General features: G+C 46.0%; 1 protein-coding gene across 4 annotated transcripts in view; it reads right to left on the bottom strand.

The window, feature by feature from the left end:
• LOC141273127 (uncharacterized) overlaps positions 1-8,005 on the bottom strand; it is a 55,681-nt gene extending 47,676 nt beyond the window's left edge. For 2 of the 4 annotated variants that reach the window (XM_073684561.1, XM_073684558.1), the window contains exon 1: positions 7,851-8,005. The gene's annotated coding sequence lies outside the window, so the exon portion shown is untranslated. Of the gene's footprint in view, positions 1-69; positions 217-6,133; positions 6,202-7,850 lie in introns of all 4 variants that reach the window. The other 2 variants (XM_073684559.1, XM_073684560.1) reach the window with 2 other exon arrangements.
• Between the last annotated feature and the right edge of the window lie 10,569 nt (positions 8,006-18,574).

Genomic DNA, 18,574 nt, shown 5'->3' on the forward strand with positions numbered 1-18,574 from the left:
AACCAGTGAGGGGCATAGGGGGCAGCTGCCCCCCCTAGAAGCAGGGGCACAGAACCAATCAAAACTCACTTGTATGCTGAAGGGCTCCAGTCCTGCACCGGCTCCAGACTGCAGGGGGCAATCTCCCCTCCTCTGTCCTGTCTTCTGCCGTCTTCACCAGAGAGAGGAGGGGGAGGGGTGCATGCCCTGCACAGGATCCAATTCCTGGGCCCCGAGCTGGAGAAAGTGAGAAAGTGAAAGTACTACTGCTCATCTCTGTCACAGGAAGGTAACTAATGCTAATATTGTAGTTTATTATTATGTGCTCCCTGTACAATGTGTGAACTATATGTGTGATATGTGCAATGTACTATTTGCTGTCTGTAGCTGTCATCTGTCCATCACATTCTATCCCTCCATGTATTCATCTACCCATCCCTCTATCCATATCTTATCTGTACCAAAAAGAATGAAGCTATGACTGAGGTAGCAGTTAGGATGAGTGGCCTACAGGAGGACTGTCAGGCGCAAGAGGACTTGGGTCCTGACAATGTTACTGCTGCCATATCTTCATCCTCATCAGATGAGGAGTTTGACTTTGACAAGTATTTGGATGACATGGAGCAGGCAAAGCGTTGCCGCAAGGAAAAAGATTTCACTCTGTCTCCTATAGCAAGCAGATTGACCATATTTCAGCAAAATGTTTCACTTGCTCTCAAACAAATAGAAAAATTCAACCGTTCATCAAAACTGACTGTGCATGAGGCAATTCCTTTATACCCGGAAATTGTTAGAGATGTTGCCCATGTGGTTACGGCTTTGACTCCAACCCAAGTTAGTGTAGAGATGTAGAGAGGTTGTTCTCTAGCCTTAATATTATTAGGTCAGATTTGAGGTCATCTATTTTTTAGAACAAATTCATAGACTGCACAAATGTTATCTAGTACGTTTTTGTTGAACACTGTTTTTTGCCACTTACATAGTTTATTACATAGTGATTATATATACAGTACAGACCAAAAGTTTGGACACACTTTCTCATTTAAAGATTTTTCTGTATTTTCATAACTATGAAAATTGAACATTCACACTGAAGGCATCAAAACTATGAATTAACACATGTGGAATTATATAGTTAACAAAAAAGTGTGAAACAACTGAAAATATGTCTTATATTCTAGATTCTTCAAAGTAGCCACCTTTTGCTTTGTTGACTGCTTTGCACACTCTTGGCATTCTCTTGATGAGCTTCAAGTGGTGGTCACCGGAAATAGTTTTCACTTCACAGGTGTGCCCTGTCAGGTTTAATAAGTGGGATTTCTTGCCTTATATGGGGTTGGAACCATCAGTTGTGTTGTGCAGAAGTCTGGTGTATACACAGCTGATAGTCCTACTGAATACACTGTTAGAATTTGTATTATGGCAAGAAAAAAGCAGCTAAGTAAAGAAAAACGAGTGGCCATCATTACTTTAAGAAATGAAGGTCAGTCAGTCCGAAAAATTGGGAAAACTTTGAATGTGTCCCCAAGTGCAGTTGCAAAAACCATCAAGCGCTACAAAAAAACTGGCTCACATGAGGACCGCCCCAGAAAAGGAAGACCAAGAGTCACCTCTGCTTCTGAGGATAAGTTTATCTGAGTCACCAGCCTCAGAAATCGCAGGTTAACAGCACTTCAGATTAGAGACCAGGTCAATGCCACACAGAGTTCTAGCAGCAGACACATCTCTACAACAACTGTTAAGAGGAGACTTTGTGCAGCAGGCCTTCATGGTAAAATAGCTGCTAGGAAACCACTGCTAAGGACAGGCAACAAGCAGAAGAGACTTGTTTGGGCTAAAGAACACAAGGAATGGACATTAGACCAGTGGAAATCTGTGCTTTGGTCTGACGAGTCCAAATTTGAGATCTTTGGTTCCAACCACCGTGTCTTTGTGCGACGCAGAAAAGGTGAACGGATGGACTCTACAAGCCTGGTTCCCACCGTGAAGCATGGAGGAAGAGGTGTGATGGTGTGGGGGTGCTTTGCTGGTGACACTGTTGGGGGTTTATTCAAAATTGAAGGCATACTGAACCAGCATGGCTACCACAGCATTTTGCAGCGGCATGCTATTCCATCCGGTTTGCGTTTAGTTGGACCATCATTTATTTTTCAACAGGACAATGACCCCAAACACACCTCCAGGCTGTGTAAGGGCTATTTGACCAAGAAGGAGAGTGATGGGGTGCTAAGCCAGATGACCTGGCCTCCACAGTCACCAGACCTGAACCCAATTGAGATGGTTTGGGGTGAGCTGGACTGCAGAGTGAAGGCAAAAGGGCCAACAAGTGCTAGGCATCTCTGGGAACTCCTTCAAGATTGTTGGAAGACCATTTCCGGTGACTACCTCTTGAAGCTCATCAAGAGAATGCCAAGATGGTGCAAAGCAGTCATCAAAGCAAATGGTGGCTACTTTGAAGAACCTAGAATATGACATATTTTCAGTTGTTTCACACTTTTTTGTTAAGTATATAATTCCACATGTGTTAATTCAAAGTTTTGATGCCTTCAGTGTGAATGTACAATTTTCAAAGTCATGAAAATACAGAAAAATCTTTAAATGAGAAGGTGCCTCCAAACTTTTGGTCTGTACTGTACATACATATATATAAGTTTAAATCACCCCCCTTTCACCCCATTCAAAATAAACTAAAATAGAAACCCCACATACACATATTTGGTATTGCCGCGTTCAGAATCGCCCGATCTATCAAAATAAGAAAAGAATTAATCCGATCGGTAAACGGCGTAATGAGAAAAAAATTCTAAACGCCAGAATTACTTTTATTGGTCGTCGCAACATTGCAATAAAATGCGATCAAAACATGACATCAGCCCCAAAAAGGTATCATTAAAAACACCAGCTCGACGCGCAAAAAATAAGTCTTCACCCAGCCCCAGATCCCAAAAAATGCAGACGCTATGGGTCTTGGAAAATGGCGCTTTTTTGGATTTTTTTTTTACCAATTAAAAAAGAACCTATACATGTTTGGTGTCTACGAACTCATAATGACCTGGAGAATAATAATGGCAGGTCAGTTTTAGGATTCCGTGAACGTGGTTAAAAAAAAAAAAAAAAAACACACAGTGGAATTGCATTTTTTTGCAATTTCACCGCATTTGGATTTTTTTTCCCGTTTTCCAGTACACAATATGGTAAAACCAGTGGTGGGGTTTAAAAGTACTTGTCCCGCAAAAAATAATCCCTCACATGGGAATATTGACCAAAAAATAAAAAAGTTCTTGCTCTGGGAAGAAGGGAAGCAAAAAATGAAAACGCAAAAACAGAAAAACCCAAGGTTGTTAAGGGGTTAAGAGTTTTTAACCTCAATTTTTACTTATTAGAGATGAAGACTCCTCAGCCACTGTTCTCTCTATACAGGGTTGACATACTTTTTTGCCGTATGAGGGTAGTAGATTTGATTTACATAGTGTGCAATCTTTATTATTGGTTTTCCCCAGGACTTTCTTAGGCTTCCTCCTCCATTCTGCAGAACCTGCAGTTAGGATTTGTCTGGGGCCATTTTTATATATACATCTGGCGCCGTTTTTCAAATCTCCCACCAAGCACAGTAGCCACGCCCCTAACCATGCCCCCAGAAGTCGTGTCATATCGCTGACTGCTTTCTCCGGTGGCGTTCACGCACACGGCATAAACTACAGGAAGACGAAACTTCTGCTCCCCGTAAATGCAGGGAGCATACAGACTCCTAAAAGTATGGTGTCACTGCGGGGATTGCGCACAGGACTTCTAGTGCTGCAGCGCAACAGAGCCCTGCCATCACCTGCTCCCGCCGCCGCACAGTGCGCCTTCCGGTACAACAACAGCTTTAGCTGCGGACTGCGTCCCCATCCCTCCAAACCCTCGGGGAAGGTCAGGAACTCCCGAGACCGCCGATACAGATGAGAGGGGACCCGGTGAGCTCTACAGGGATTTTTACCTTATCCCCCCCCCCACTCAACCGGGGGAGAGAGAGATGGATCCTCTAGGTCTCCCTCCAAGCACAGGAAACCACTGAAGCTGGAGGAGTGGCTCAGATCTTTTAAATCTGTAGGTTTCCTCTCCTTGGAGCGGATCCTCTCTCGAACGGTGCTGTCGTGGGGATGGGAAAAAATGAATCAAGTGAAAGTTTTTTTGCATCGAGCACTCGTGTTAAATACAAAAGAGCAAATGATATACAATAATTTAAGACAAAAAAACAATGGGAGGAAAAAATGGAAAAAGCTAAAGTTTGCTGTGTCACTGGTATTGGCGCCCTTTAGGCTGTGTGCCCACGATGCATTTTTTAAGCGTTTCCGCAGCAGCAAAAACACTGCAGAAATGCATGGTAGAAGGCCTGCCATGTCCCCCAATGATAATCCGCATGTGCTGTGCACATGTTGCGGAAATTTCCGCTGCGGATTATCATTGCGGAAAAATCCGCAGCACTACCAATTATTTTGCGGAAATGCTGCGTTTTCGCCGCCATTGACTTGCATTAGAATGCGCCAATTCCGCAAGACTGCATCTGTACTTGCGTAATTGGCGCGTTCTAATGTGCGGATGGTACCCGGGTGTGGAGGAGAGAAGACTCTCCTCCACACCCAGGTACCCTAAAAGCTGTAAAAAATAAAGAATAAAATAAAAAAATAAAGATTATATTCACCTTCCGACGGCCCCTGGACTCCTTCCCTGTGCTTGCCGATAGATCGCGCAGGACTGAAGGACCTGCGGTAACGTCACAGTCATGTGACGGCAGGTCCTTCAGTTCAGCGTACCGCGATCTGCCGGCAGCCAGCACAGGAGCGCAGCAAGACTGCAGGGGCCATCGGAAGGTAAGTATAGGTTTATTTTTTATTTTTTGACATTCTCTCGGGTTGCACTATATAAATCCATGCCGGTTGCATGGATTTATATAGTGTTACCGAGCTGTCAAGCACTTTCCAAGTGATGCTAAAATCGCTTGGAAAGCGCTTGACACGCGCATGCGGAAATGCATGTGAAGAACGCTTCATTTCCGCATGTCCCTGGCAGGAAAAACGCATGTACAATCCACATGCGTTTTTTTCTGCCAGGGAGATGCAGAAACGCTCAGGAAAAAATCCTGAGCATTTCTGCATCGTGGGCACATAGCCTTACATTAATTTAGTCAGGGCTGTGGAGTCGGCAAGCCAAACCTCCAACTCCTCAATTTCCATGACACTGACTCCAACTCCAACATGCATGGCTCATGCTTAAGTGATAAATTACTGTAGCACAGATTCATCTCAGCTAAAAGTCTAGACCCTTAAATCAGGAATAGGAAATTTCATAACTTTCCCAAATTCTTATGAAAAAATATTCCCCACAAACTGAATTGAACTACTGTAGCCAATTTATTATATATTATCGGAGTCGGTCCATTTTATACCGACTTCAACTCCACATCCCTGAATTTAGTATGGAAACACATTTTGATTCGCCTGTGGTAAATCACAAAAGAGTTTCACCTGTGATTAATTGTCTGTGCCCATGTGACATGAATTAGCCAATGAAAGATGACCAGTGTTTTAAAAAGCCACATGGTAGGCCCTGGTCCTTTGTCACAATATCAAAGAGAAAGGAGCTGTCTGAAGACATCGGAACTGCTATTATTAGCAAACACAAGACTTCCAAAGGGTAAAAGGCCATCCCCAAAGACCTTGGTATCCTAGTTTCAACAGTGAGTAATGTTATTAAGAAGTATTGCAATCATGGAACCGTCAAGAACCCCCATGAACATGTGGGAAAGTGGAAAATTAACAAGAGATGTCTTCGAAAGTTGGTGCGAATGGTGGAAAATCACGTCGTCAGACATCCAAAGACCTGAAGGCAAACCTGGAACAGTCTGGGGTCATGGTTTCAACAAGTACCATACACCGCACACTAAACTAAGCAGAGCTTTATGGGCAAAGGCCAAGGAAGAAACCTTGCAGAAGAAAAGACATAAAAAGGAAAGAATGATCTTTGCCAAAGTGTACCGTGATAAACCACAATCCTTCTGGGAAAATGTTCTGTGGACACATGGAACAAAAATAGAGCTTTTTGGCAATGCAAAGAAAGCAACAGTATGTTTATAGACAGCGCAATGAAGCTTATAAGAAAAAGAACACCTTACCAACAGTTAAGCATGGTGGAGGATCCATAATGCTGTGGGGTTGCTTTGCTGTGTCTGGTACTGGAGGCCTTGACCGTATCACAGGAATCATGAAATCAGAGAATTATCAATAGATTTTAGAGTGAAATGTCCTACCCAGTGTAAGAAAACTTGGTTTGCGTTGAAGATCATGGGTACTCCAGCAAGACAATGACCCAAAACACACAGGAATGGTTGAAAAAAGGAAAAGATGGACCGATTTAAAATGGCAAGCAATGAGAACTGACCTCAATCCCACTAAAAATCTTTGAGGCGAGCTAAAATCTGCTATTGGGAAAAAACCCTGCAAACATTCAAGAGCAAAACTGAAAAGGCAGAGTGGGAGAAAATTCCAGATGAGGAGTAAAAATAACTTATAGATGGCTACAAGAAATGTTTGGAGGCTGTCAGCAATGCCAAAGGGTGTGCAACAAATTATTAATTAGGGGTGCCTTTATTGCTGCATATGCTGTTTATTCTGCTTTTTTCTTTGAAATTGAAATATGGAAGTTGAAAAACAAATGTTTTATTGTTGTATTACTTTGGATCACTAATTAAAATATCCTGAGGATATAACTTTGGTACATTTCCATTTATTTCTGTAGATATTGTATAGTCTATGAAAAAATGAAGGGGTGCCACTAATGGCGAGCAGCACTGTATGTACGTATGGATGAATGGAACAACAGCAGCACAGGCAGGATGGGCGAGCATATAATAGAATAGGGGGAGCATATAAAACAGGAGGGAGGACCAGGATGGGGGAGCATATAATAGGATGGTATACCAGGCTGGGGGAGCATATACTAAGACTAGCTATTGAACCTGTCCTACACCCGGGTGGTGAGCATTTTTGTGCTATGTTAAAAGGAACCTGCCACCAGAAATAACGCTGTTAACGTGCAGATATGCAGTTAATCTGCAGGTTAACAGCTTTATTATGCTGCCCGGCCCCTGCACTTAGCCGAATGCAGCGGGGAGAAAATGAACTTTATTCTTCCTGCCAGCATTCGGCTTTAGTCATGGAGGCGAGGGCACCGCGGGTTCAGTCATTGCTCTGAGTATACAGAGCGGCCACTGTAACTTGCGCCCCCGGCTCTTTACTGACAGCCAGCCTCACTGTAGAGCCAGTGTCAGTCAGCCATTTGGCTGCATGCAGGTGCTCGGCAGCATAATAACGCTGTTAACCAGCAAATCAACTGCATATCTGCAGGTTAACAGCAGTATTTCTGGTGACAGGTTCCCTTTAATTTTGTAGTACATTACTTCAATAAAATGGTGTCTGAGTCATCGTGTGTGCATACCGCGCTATCCATTTTTTTTTTTTAAGACACGGTCGGCAAATTCACATATACAGTGTCTTCAATAAAATGCCGCCGGAGATCGTGGTATGCACACGCAATGACTCCGACACCATTTTATTGAAGTAATGTACTACAAAATTAAAGGGAACCTGTCACCAGAACTACTGCTGTTAACCTGCAGATATGCAGTGTGTGTACACACAAATCTATATATGTGCCCTACAAAGTACACACACGTAATAACATTCATCAGTCACACTGCCTCCCAGAACTCGCTCTATATTCTGTACACAGACCTGTACAGCCTCCACTGTGCCGACAATGGGTCCGTGTGTAGAGGGGGAGCGCTGGGGATAAGCCGCCATTGTACAGTGGGTGCAGACCTCCACACTCACCTGCAGACGCCACTATTCAGGATCCCGGGGATGGAGGAGACATGTAATGGAGCAGAGGGAGCCCCAGCCTCCGTCAGGACTTACACACCGGATATTAGGCGATCATAAACTTCCTGTCTGCGCTCCAAGCCTCACTGCCACTGCCGGCAGCTGAGCAGAAGGACCTTTGGTGACGTCAGACCCATGTGATCGGATGAGTCATACACTCGGGTGTGCTGGTGTACTGTAGTCACGTGATAAGGCTGTATAAAGGGTCGCTACCTGCACTAGGACCCTGAGTTCTGTTCTCGTCATCTCTGAAGCGGCTGTTTGTGATTTTACCTCATAATTTGCCATTGTCCGGAGGAATCAGACGTTTGAGCTTAACCCCTTCTCTCGCAGGCGATTTTATCTGCTTTTTCTCTCTTTTCCGGAGGCACAGCTCTTTTTCCTTCCCAGTGACATCGCTGTATGAGGCATTTTGTGGGATGAGGGGTAGTTGTGAAAGACTCAATTCTTGTTATTAACTGTTCTGGAAAATGGGAAGGAATCCAAGTGAAGTGGTGACTCCGCCATGTTTTGAAGGAGAGGGGCTGTTTATGGTGGTCTTTGTGCAGCACCAGGGTTCTCCAGAGCAATTCGATGATGGCCATTCCAGACATTGTTTTATTGAGTGGTGGAGAAAAATTTGGAAATTTGTAAAAAAAATAATAAAAAAAATAAGTGTGTTGCCGTTTTCTGAGCCCGTCGTTTATCGCTAGGGCTGGTCCGAAGTCAAAGTGACCTTCATTATAGCTCCCTATGTATTTAGTGCCATGATCTAAACTATTGTCTAATATACTTGCATTAAAAGTCCCCTATAGCTCACTAACTACACTAACTGCAATTTTATTTTTATTTCCCAGCTTCCTTTTTGCGGATACTTTGAGAATCCCAGTGCATGCTGGGATACTGAAACAAAGTGTCATCAGGAGGCATAGGCTGCTGTCACTGCCCCCTCCCTGAAACGATGATGCACATTTCAGGGGTGGGGCTGCGACAGTGACCGCGGCCTCTGCCCTCTGATGACACTTTGTTTCAGTATCCCAGCATGCACTGGGATTCTCAAAGCATCATCAAAAATGGAGTAGGGAAGAACATATAAAAGCTGTTGTATAGTGTAGTTAGGGAATTTTTAATGCAAGCATATTAGAAATTAGTTTAGATTATGGCATCAAATAGGAATTTAGAATGAAAATTACTTGGACTTCAGACCACCCCTTCAACAAATTGTATGTTTTTATAGATGGGACTTTTACAGATACATCAGACTCAGAGAATTCAGCTCCGGAGGAATGGTTGGAGGAAGGAGAAATAACTCCAAACTATAACACTGAGGATGATAGAAAATTCTTCTTTTATTCTGAAGACTGTTCTGGAGGAACTTTCACTTGCTGTCAGGAACGCAATGGGAGTAGAGGAGGAGAAAACTTCACGCACAATCCAGGTCAAGATGTTCAGGGCATAGGCTGATTATAATGTGGGCAATCTGGGCTACCGCCTGGGGCCCGAAGCTTCGGGGGGACCCATGGCAGCCTACCCTCATTATAATGTTATGTGCGCCACCCGTAGGACAGTGCAGCAGAAGCGAACACGCAGCGCACTCTGCTTGCCCACGTCTACTGTACTCACACGCGGAGCCCCTGGGATTCCCAGCTTCGGCTCCTGCACTGCAGCTCCTGTGGTGCTCGGTGCTGGCTCCGCCCCCTCTCCTCTTGTGCTCAGTGCTGCCTTTCTTCCTGTTCCCTCCTGCTGGCAGCTCCTGGTGATGGTAAGAAGCAAATAGCTGCTTCCTGTATTGTGAGAGAGTGACTTGGGCATGTCACCCTGTGGGCTGCAGGGTATGTGACCATAGGGGAAGGCCACAAGGGATATGACCATGGGGGGCAGCAGGGTATGTGACCATGGGGGAGGCGCAAGGTATGTGACCATGGGGGGGGGCTGAAGGGTATGTGACCATGTGTGGGGAGACACAAGGTATGTGACCATGGGGGGGGCTGCAGGGTATGCGACCATGGGGGGCAACAGGGTATATGACCATGGGAGGCCTGCAGGGTATGGGACCAACAGAGGGCTGCAGGGTATGTGACCATGGGGGGGCTGCAGGATATGTGACCATGGGGGGGCTTCAGGGTATGTGACCATGGGGGGGCTGCAGGGTATGTGACCATGGGGGGCAGCAGGGTATGTGACCATGGGGGGGCTGCAGGGTATGTGACCATGGGGGGCAGCAGGGTATGTGACCATGGGGGGTTGCAGGGTATGTGACCATGGGGGGCAGCAGGGTATGTGACCATGGGGGGCTGCAGGGTATGTGACCATGGGGGGGCTGCAGGGTATGTGACCATGGGGGGCAGCAGGGTATGTGACCATGGGGGGGGCTGCAGGGTATGTGACCATGGGGGGGGCGCCGGGTATGTGACTATGGGGGGCAATAGGGTATATGACCAAAGGAGGGCAGCAGGGTATGTGACCATGGGAGGGCCGCAGGATATATGACCATGGGGGGGACGTCGGGTATGTGACCGAGGGGGCTGCTAGTGGCTGCACAGTATATTATCTTGGGGGCTACAGATTAATGTTATCCTGTGGGTTAGGGGGCTGCAAGGAGCTATGTGGGGGCTCATACTATATATTGGGAGCTATGTGAGGACTCAATATGTATGTATATGGCTGTGTGGGGGTTCATGTTGTATGTAGGGGGCTCATACTGTATGTTGGGGCTCATACTGTATATTGGGGGACTGTGTGGTGTCATTGTATGTAGGGGACTGTGTTGATTCATACTGTATAAAGGGAGTTATGTGGGCGCTCATACTGTATCTATGGGGCCGTGTGAGGGTTCTTACTGTAGCTATGTAGGGGCTCATACTGCATATTGGGGGCTATGTGAGGGCTCATACTGTATATTGGGTGGTGTGTGTGGACTCATACTGTATGTGGGAGCTCATACTGTATATAGGAGGCTATGTGGAGGCTCATACTGTATATTGGGGGACTGTGTGGTGTCATATTGTACGTAAGGAGCTCATACTGTATATTGGGGGACTGTGGTGTCATTGTATGTAGGGGACTGTGGATTTATACTGTATAAAGGGAGTTATGTGGGTGCTCATACTATATCTATGGGGCTGTGTGAGAGCTCTTACCGTATCTAGGTAGCTATGTAGGGGCTCATACTACGAGGGTCAGTCAATAAGTATTTTTTTTCTCCTTTTAATTGGCAAGAAATTCAAATGCAATTACATAGGTTGAAAACCACAACATTAACGATTAATTTGTCACTTTTCAATATAATCTACATCCATTTCCACAGTCTTGGTCCACCGTTTAACAAGGGCATGTATTCCAGCATGGTAAAAAGCATTCTTGGGACCCACCGTGCACAAACTTTTCTGTATCCCAGTTGTCCAATAATTTTCATCACACTGCCTTTACTGAGGCAGATAATGCCACACAATTCATCTGCAGTTACCCGGCGGTCACCACGAATGATGTCATCGACTCGCTGAATGTTGCTTGGAGTCACTGCGGTTACTGGCCTGCCACTCTGCATTTTGTCAGCCAACGGTGATGGCCCTTCAGCTGTGCTACTGCGACGAACCCATCATCTAACAGTACTGACATCCACTGTTGTATCACCGTACACATTTTTCAGTCTCTAATGAATTCGAATGGGCGTTTCCCCTTCTGCATGCAAGAATTCAATCACAGAACGTTGTCTAATACGAACATCGATGTCAGCCATTTTGCAAACGGATACAGTCCTGCCACCTGTTGGTGCAGGAAGTTTCAATTGCTGTGGATTGGAGAAGGTTTGAGGAATTGTGCCAAATTTGAATATTTAACATAACTACCTTATTTAAGGAGAAAAAAAATAGGAGGCATTACTTATTGACTGACCCTCGTATATGTAGGGGGCTGTACTGTGGATTCATACTGTATATGGAGGGCTGTGTGGGGGCTCATATTGTATGTAGGGGGCTGTGTGTGGACTCATACTGTATGTACAGGGCTATGGGGGGCTCATACTGTATGTAGGGGACTGTGTTTGGGCTCCTACTGTATGTACAGGGCTATGGGGAGCACATACTGTATGTAGGGGGCTGTGTGTGGGCTTCCACTGTATGTACAGGGCTATGGGGGCTCATACTTTATGTAGGGGGCTTTGTGTGGGCTCCTACTGTATATGGGGGGGCTGTGTGGGGGCTCATACTGTATGTAAGGGGCTGTGTGGGGGCTCATATTGTATGTAGGGGGCTTTGTGGGGGCATATTGCCTGGACCTGTGAGCTGTTATCCTCATTGCAGTTCGGCTTATAGTCTCCTTTTCTTGTCCTGATTGAAGGAATTCCCTGACAAATCCCTGAATGACCAAAAGAGGAGAAAAAGCGTCGGAAGAAGACTCCATTAAGCTAAGTACCAAACTGGTCAGGCCCTATAGGGTCTATATATATATAGTGTTGTATCTGCTGTTAGACAGATGCAACACATGCGGGGATTGCCTGTTTGTTAAGTGTTGTGGTTATCTAACAGACAGAAACAAAACATGCAGGCGCAGGGACTCGAATATATTATCCGAGCACTACAAAATACTCGGATAACACCCAAGCATGCAGGGATAACAAGTTATCTGAGCACGTTTGTGACGAGCCCCCTGGGTCGTGGGGTACTTGGTAGCCGGGCCGGTCGATGCTGGGGATGTCACAGTGGCGGTGACCCGGTCCGTGACCCAGGGCGGTCAATAAAAGGGGTTTTAAAGAAAAGGGAATAGAGTTTCTATATATAATGTTCGTGACGCCAAGTTGACGTGCCCCCTGGGCCGTGGGGTACTCGGTAGCCGGGCCAGTCGATGCTGGGGGATGTCACAGTGGCGGCGACCCGGTCCGTGACCCAAGGTGGTCAATAAAAGGGGGTTAAGTGAAAAGGAAATAAAGCTTTTATATATATAATATTCGTGACGCCACCTGTGGTATGCGGCTATATGGGGCCGCCGCTGCAGTGCAGATCCTCTTGAGCTGATGATGACGCAGCAGAGTTGGTTCAGCTCTCCATAGGCAGAGCTTAGCTCCAGGGCAGGAAATGGTGATGTTATAGATGTTGCTGTGCAGTGTAGTGCTGGGGATGGCGCAGTTAATAATCAGTTCACAACTTAATGGCGGTTTCCTCTTATCTTTACTTGCGGTGGTTATGCAGACTGGGGCACAGGTACTAGCTGGTAGTAGAGGTCCGGGCGGCCTGGAAGCAAGTTGGGAATCCACTTTGCCAGGTGAAGTTGGAGGCCTTCCCTTTGCGCTAATCTCTTTGGCCCTGCTGCTTATAGCTGTGCTGTGGCCCTCGTCCCTGAGTAAAACGTCTTTATGCTCACCCGTATGGCAGGCAGCTCGGGCCTTCCTGGAGTGTCGCTCCCATGTGGCGGTGCTGGGCCCTATGTGCTGCTGAGCCTCCAGGCGTCTGATGGGGCCAGGAGACTTGCAGTCTTCTGCCCTCTGGTTTCTCCTGCTGGGCCTTCAGTGCCCCATAACCTCAGACTCCGGTGTCCGGTTCTTCTACGCTTCTCTTTGGGGTGAACTGCTGTGCAGCTCCACTCCCCAGGTCTTTCCTCGTCGCTGTCCTGTATTCAACTACTCTCACTAACCCCGCCTCCAGATTCCAGTTGATAAGGGGAGGAGCTCCCCTTGCTGGTCTGGAGCACGGAAAGTGTTTTATGCTGGTATACCTGACTAGGGGACCCCTGCTTGCTTCCAGGCATGGCATCACCCCTTGTGAGGGAGGCAATACCACTGTGGCAACCAGACCCCTGGGGTGCCACATTCGCCCATCACTAATGTCTTTATGAATTGCGTTTTTAAAATAAAGAGAATTTTTTTAGTTTTTTTTTTATGGTTTACATGTATGAAGGCCCCATAGATTGATTGCTTTGGTTGTTGATTGAGGGGACTATGTGGGGGCTCGTACTGTATATACGAGGGTCAGTCAATAAGTAATGCCTCCTATTTTTTTTCTCCTTAAATAAGGTAGTTATGTTAAATATTCGAATTTGGCACAATTCCTCAAACCTTCTCCAATCCACAGCAATTGCAACTTCCTGCACCAACAGGTGGCAGGACTGTATCCGTTTGCAAAATGGCTGACATCGATGTTCGTATTAGACAACGTTCTGTGATTGAATTCTTGCATGCAGAAGGTGAAACGCCCATTCGAATTCATGAGAGACTGAAAAATGTGTACGGTGATGCAACAGTGGATGTCAGTACTGTTAGACGATGGGTTCGTCGCTGTAACACAGCTGAAGGGCCATCACCGTTGGCTGACAAAATGCGGAGTGGCAGGCCAGTAACCGCAGTGACTCCAAGCAACATTCAGCGAGTCGATGACATCATTCGTGGTGACCGCCGGGTGACTGCAGATGAATTGTGTGGCATTATCTGCCTCAGTAAAGGCAGTGTGATGAAAATTATTGGACAACTGGGATACAGAAAAGTTTGTGCACGGTGGGTCCCAAGAATGCTTTTTACCATGCTGGAATACATGCCTTTGTTAAACGGTGGACCAAGACTGTGGAAATGGATGTAGATTATATTGAAAAGTGACAAATTAATAGTTAATGTTGTTGTTTTCAACCTATGTAATTGCATTTGAATTTCTTGCCAATTAAAAGGAGAAAAAAAATAGGAGGCATTACTTATTGACTGACCCTCGTAGGTTATGTCAGCATATTAATTCTGCTCAATATTAAGTGATATTAAGTATAATTATTTTTAATTTTATTTGTATGTTAATATTGAGCAGAATTACCGTAATTTCAGCCTATTGTTCAGCCTCCACAACAGTCACGGTCTCTCATGTGGCCTCTTCTGAAAATTAATCTCCCACCCCTGCCCTATTATGTATGGCACTATGTTATATATTTTTCCCTTATGCTGTACATAAGGGGAAAATGTGCCCGCCGCGATACACTCACTGCTATTTCTGTCAGCGGGGGGGGGAGGGGCTCACCTTCTAAACTGCCCGGGGCCCTGGCTACTCTTAACCCCCTGAACCAGGGGCGGATTAAGATCAAGAAAGAAAATGGTGTTTCCCATCCATAACCATGTCCAGAACTTAATTCTGGATGAATTGGTGTTTCCAGAAAGGAAGTTGAATATACCATCTGATCTAAAGGACCGCTTCCCCTTAGATGAGGGCATCTCTAAATGCTGGCAGAAGTTCCTAAAGTCGACATTCAGGTGGCCAGAGTAGTGAAAAAGACTACCCTACCCTTTGAAGACTCCGCTCAACTCAAAGATCCACTTGACCATAAGATGGATAGTCTTCTGAGGATGTCATGGGAGACATCGGCTGCTGCTCTAAGAATAAATGTTGCATCCACCTGCGTCACAAGAACCCTGTTCCATTGGTTACATCTGTTAGAAGATCATATCAAGGGAGGTACCCCTAGAGAAGATCTTCTGGCCTCACTGCCTCTCTTACAAAAGGTAGTGTGGCACCCCAGGAGTCTGGTCTCCACAGTAATAGCAATGTTATGTCTGAGAGCAGGTGGGAGGTCTCTTGGTCAGGAATCCTATGCATGCCACACCTCCTGCCCAGTCCTGGGAGGGGAAGAACTTCCCCTATATAAAGCTGGGGCTGAGGCAGGGTTAGTGAGTAGAGTAGAGAGAAGAAGAGGAGCAGCATAGGAAAGAAAGATCAGGAGCTCAGTGGGAGCAGTGCAAAAAGGAATCAGGGGCTGGCAGCTGAAGAGCTCGCCATGATTGAAGAGTTACCACCGGACCCGGAGTCCGAGGCTGTGGGGATTAACCCAGACCCAGCAGCAGAAACCGCCCGGCAGGGGATTTCAGGTCCTCTGGCCAAGAAACCCGAAGGCACGGTCACACGCGTGGGACCAGCACCGCCGTCGTGGAGCGGAAGCCACTAGAAGGCCCCGAGTCACCGGCCATACGGGTGAGCACCACACGGTACACTCAGGGACGTGGGCTACCTTTACCCGCCTCTAGCAAGGAAGCCAGAAGAGTACAATTAGTTGGGGAGGCCTACAACTCCGCCTGGCCAAGGGGGATCCCATCTGCTCAAGGACTGACCAGGCCCCGACCGCTAGCCAGTACTCCGGGAGGGTCTATCTTTGTCACCAGTAAAGACCCTGAACTACACCGCATCGTCTCTGAGTGGTTCCTGCTACCCCCATCATCCACGTCGGCTGCCCTGAGGCCATACCCCTCCCGTTGGGGTTATACCATCCACGCTGCACCATCCTTCCACCGGCCTCAGCGGTCTGCCCTGCAGCGGCAGCTCCATAGCTGCATTCAACGGGTGGCGTAGTCGTCCTACATCTACTGCTAATATACCGCCACTTAGTCTGACTCCCTGGGCACGGACCGGGTCATCGCCACGAGACTACTACCCCTATCCGATCCGGCTCCGGGTAGGCTCCCGCGTGCGCAACACTGCGCGACTCAGGCCCAGGGGCGCGTCAGTAGCATGTTTCCTAGCAGACGCCTCTGCAGAGTCTGTCCGGATAGCAGCAAGAACTTCCGTTCTCTCTAATACCGCAAGAAGAGCACTATCGTTAAATATGTGGAGACATCCTATCTAAAACCAAATTATGCTCCATAACTTCCAAAGGGGAATATGTGTTTAGTCCAACACTGGACGATTTACTGTAAAAGGTATCCGACAAAAAGAAGTCTCTTCAATAACCAAAAACGCTCAAAAGAAGACTATTTCGTCCCCCACAAACACAAAATCCCTCATACAGAGAAAAGGGTAAATCAGGACGTTGGAACTACCCCAAAGGGGGAAAAGGGAGAAACAACTTTCAAACCCAACGTTCTGATAGACAATGACGCCAAGCAGGTGGGAGGCGGAATCTCAGAATTCTTCGAACAATGTGGGGAAATAACATCAAACTGCAAAATCCTAGACTGGGTCAGGATGGGAATAAAAATAGAATTTTCCTCCTTTCCCCCACAGAGACTGGAAATAACATCTCCTTCGTCTGCAAAACTTCAGAACATTCTGGTTTCAGAACTTCAGCAAATGCCATCCTCAGCAGTAATTGCTCCCGTGCCAAAAGCGGAACAGGGCAAAGGCCATTACTCCCGATTTATTCTTGGTAAAAAAAAAAACAACTGGTCCCACCGGGTTATCATCAGCCTAAAACGTTTGAATCAGTATATTCTTTACCAGAGATTCAAAATGGAGTCTGTAAAATCCACAGTTATATTAATCGGGAAAAACTTTGTCATGGTTACTGTAGACCTCAAAGACGCATACTATCATGTGCGCATCCATCCAGATTACCAGCGATATCAGAGATTTGCAGCCTCACTAAATCAGACAGTGTACCACTTTCAGTTCAAGGTCCTTCCCTTTGGCATCTCAGCTCCCCGGACCTTTACAAAAATTATGGTGGAGGTGGTCACATTTATCAGAAAAGAAAAACATCTGCATCGTTCCTTACTTGGACGATTTCCTCATCATGGCTCCTTCTGTTCCTGACCTCAAAGTCCAACTCCAATTGGTCCTGCATACCCTAAGATCATTAGGCTGTATCATAAATTGGGGAAAATCAGATCTAACTCTATCAACCCAAAAGGTCTTCTTAGGAATCCTCTTAGATTCTCAGAATCAAAGATCCTCACTACCAGCAACCAAGCAGTTAAATGTGAGATCAAGGATCCGGGTACTAAAGAACCAAAAGACTGTGTCTATAAGGTTTGCCATGTCAGTCCTGGGATCAATGACAGCTTGCATTCAGGCAGTTCCCTGGGCCTAGGCTCATACGAGATCTGCGCATATAGAATCTTTTCAACAATTGGTCCTCAGAGATCTACGCTTGATTGGGCGGCGTAGGAAACCAGACAATTTGATGAAAAGTGAAAGGGAAGCAATGCAGACTTTGAAGAACAATAATGACATTATAATAAAAAGTGCCGATAAAGGAGGAGGAGTCGTGATTATGGACAGATCCCGGTACTTGTGTGAGGGTCTTAGGATACTTAGTGACGACCAATACTACCATAAATTGGATATTGATCCTTCTATCTCCATCTCTGTTAATTATAATTATTTGATTAAGGAAGGTTATGAAAAGGGCATTCTGAATAAGAATGAAAAAAGGTTCTTAGATATCTCAAGTTACCGGACCCCCATTTTTTATTTTTTACCTAAATTACACAAGGATCCCTGTAATCCGCCTGGGCGTCCCATCATATCCGGGATAAATTCCATTACGTCCAATCTATCACACTTCATCGACTTGTTTCTTCAGAAATATGTATGTGAATTGGGGTCCTATCTTGGACTCCTCAACTTTAATTGCCACAGTTAGAAGTTTGCCGTCTGTGAAGAACTGTATTCTTATCACAGCAGACGTTGCAGCTCTTTACAGTAATATCTCCCACGAACTAGGTATAGAAGCGGTGCGCCATCACTTAATGGAAGATGGTAGTATCCCCCTTTTTTAAAAAGAGTTTATTTTGAAATCAATAGAATTCATATTAAATAATAATGTGTTCTCATTCGAAGATAATTTTTATAAGCAAATAAAGGGCTGTGCAATGGGGACGAGGATAGCTCCCAGCTACACAAATATCTTCATGGGACGCTTTGAATCTTTGTTCATCACGTCTTCTCCTCTAACCCAAGGCCATATACGATTATATCGTCGTTTCATCGATGATCTGTTCTCTTTCTGGGAAGGGACGG

Source organism: Phyllobates terribilis, unplaced genomic scaffold, assembly GCF_046119375.1.
Source record: "Phyllobates terribilis strain yellow unplaced genomic scaffold, ASM4611937v1 Scaffold_5__5_contigs__length_657084704, whole genome shotgun sequence".
NCBI lineage: Eukaryota > Metazoa > Chordata > Amphibia > Anura > Dendrobatidae > Phyllobates > Phyllobates terribilis.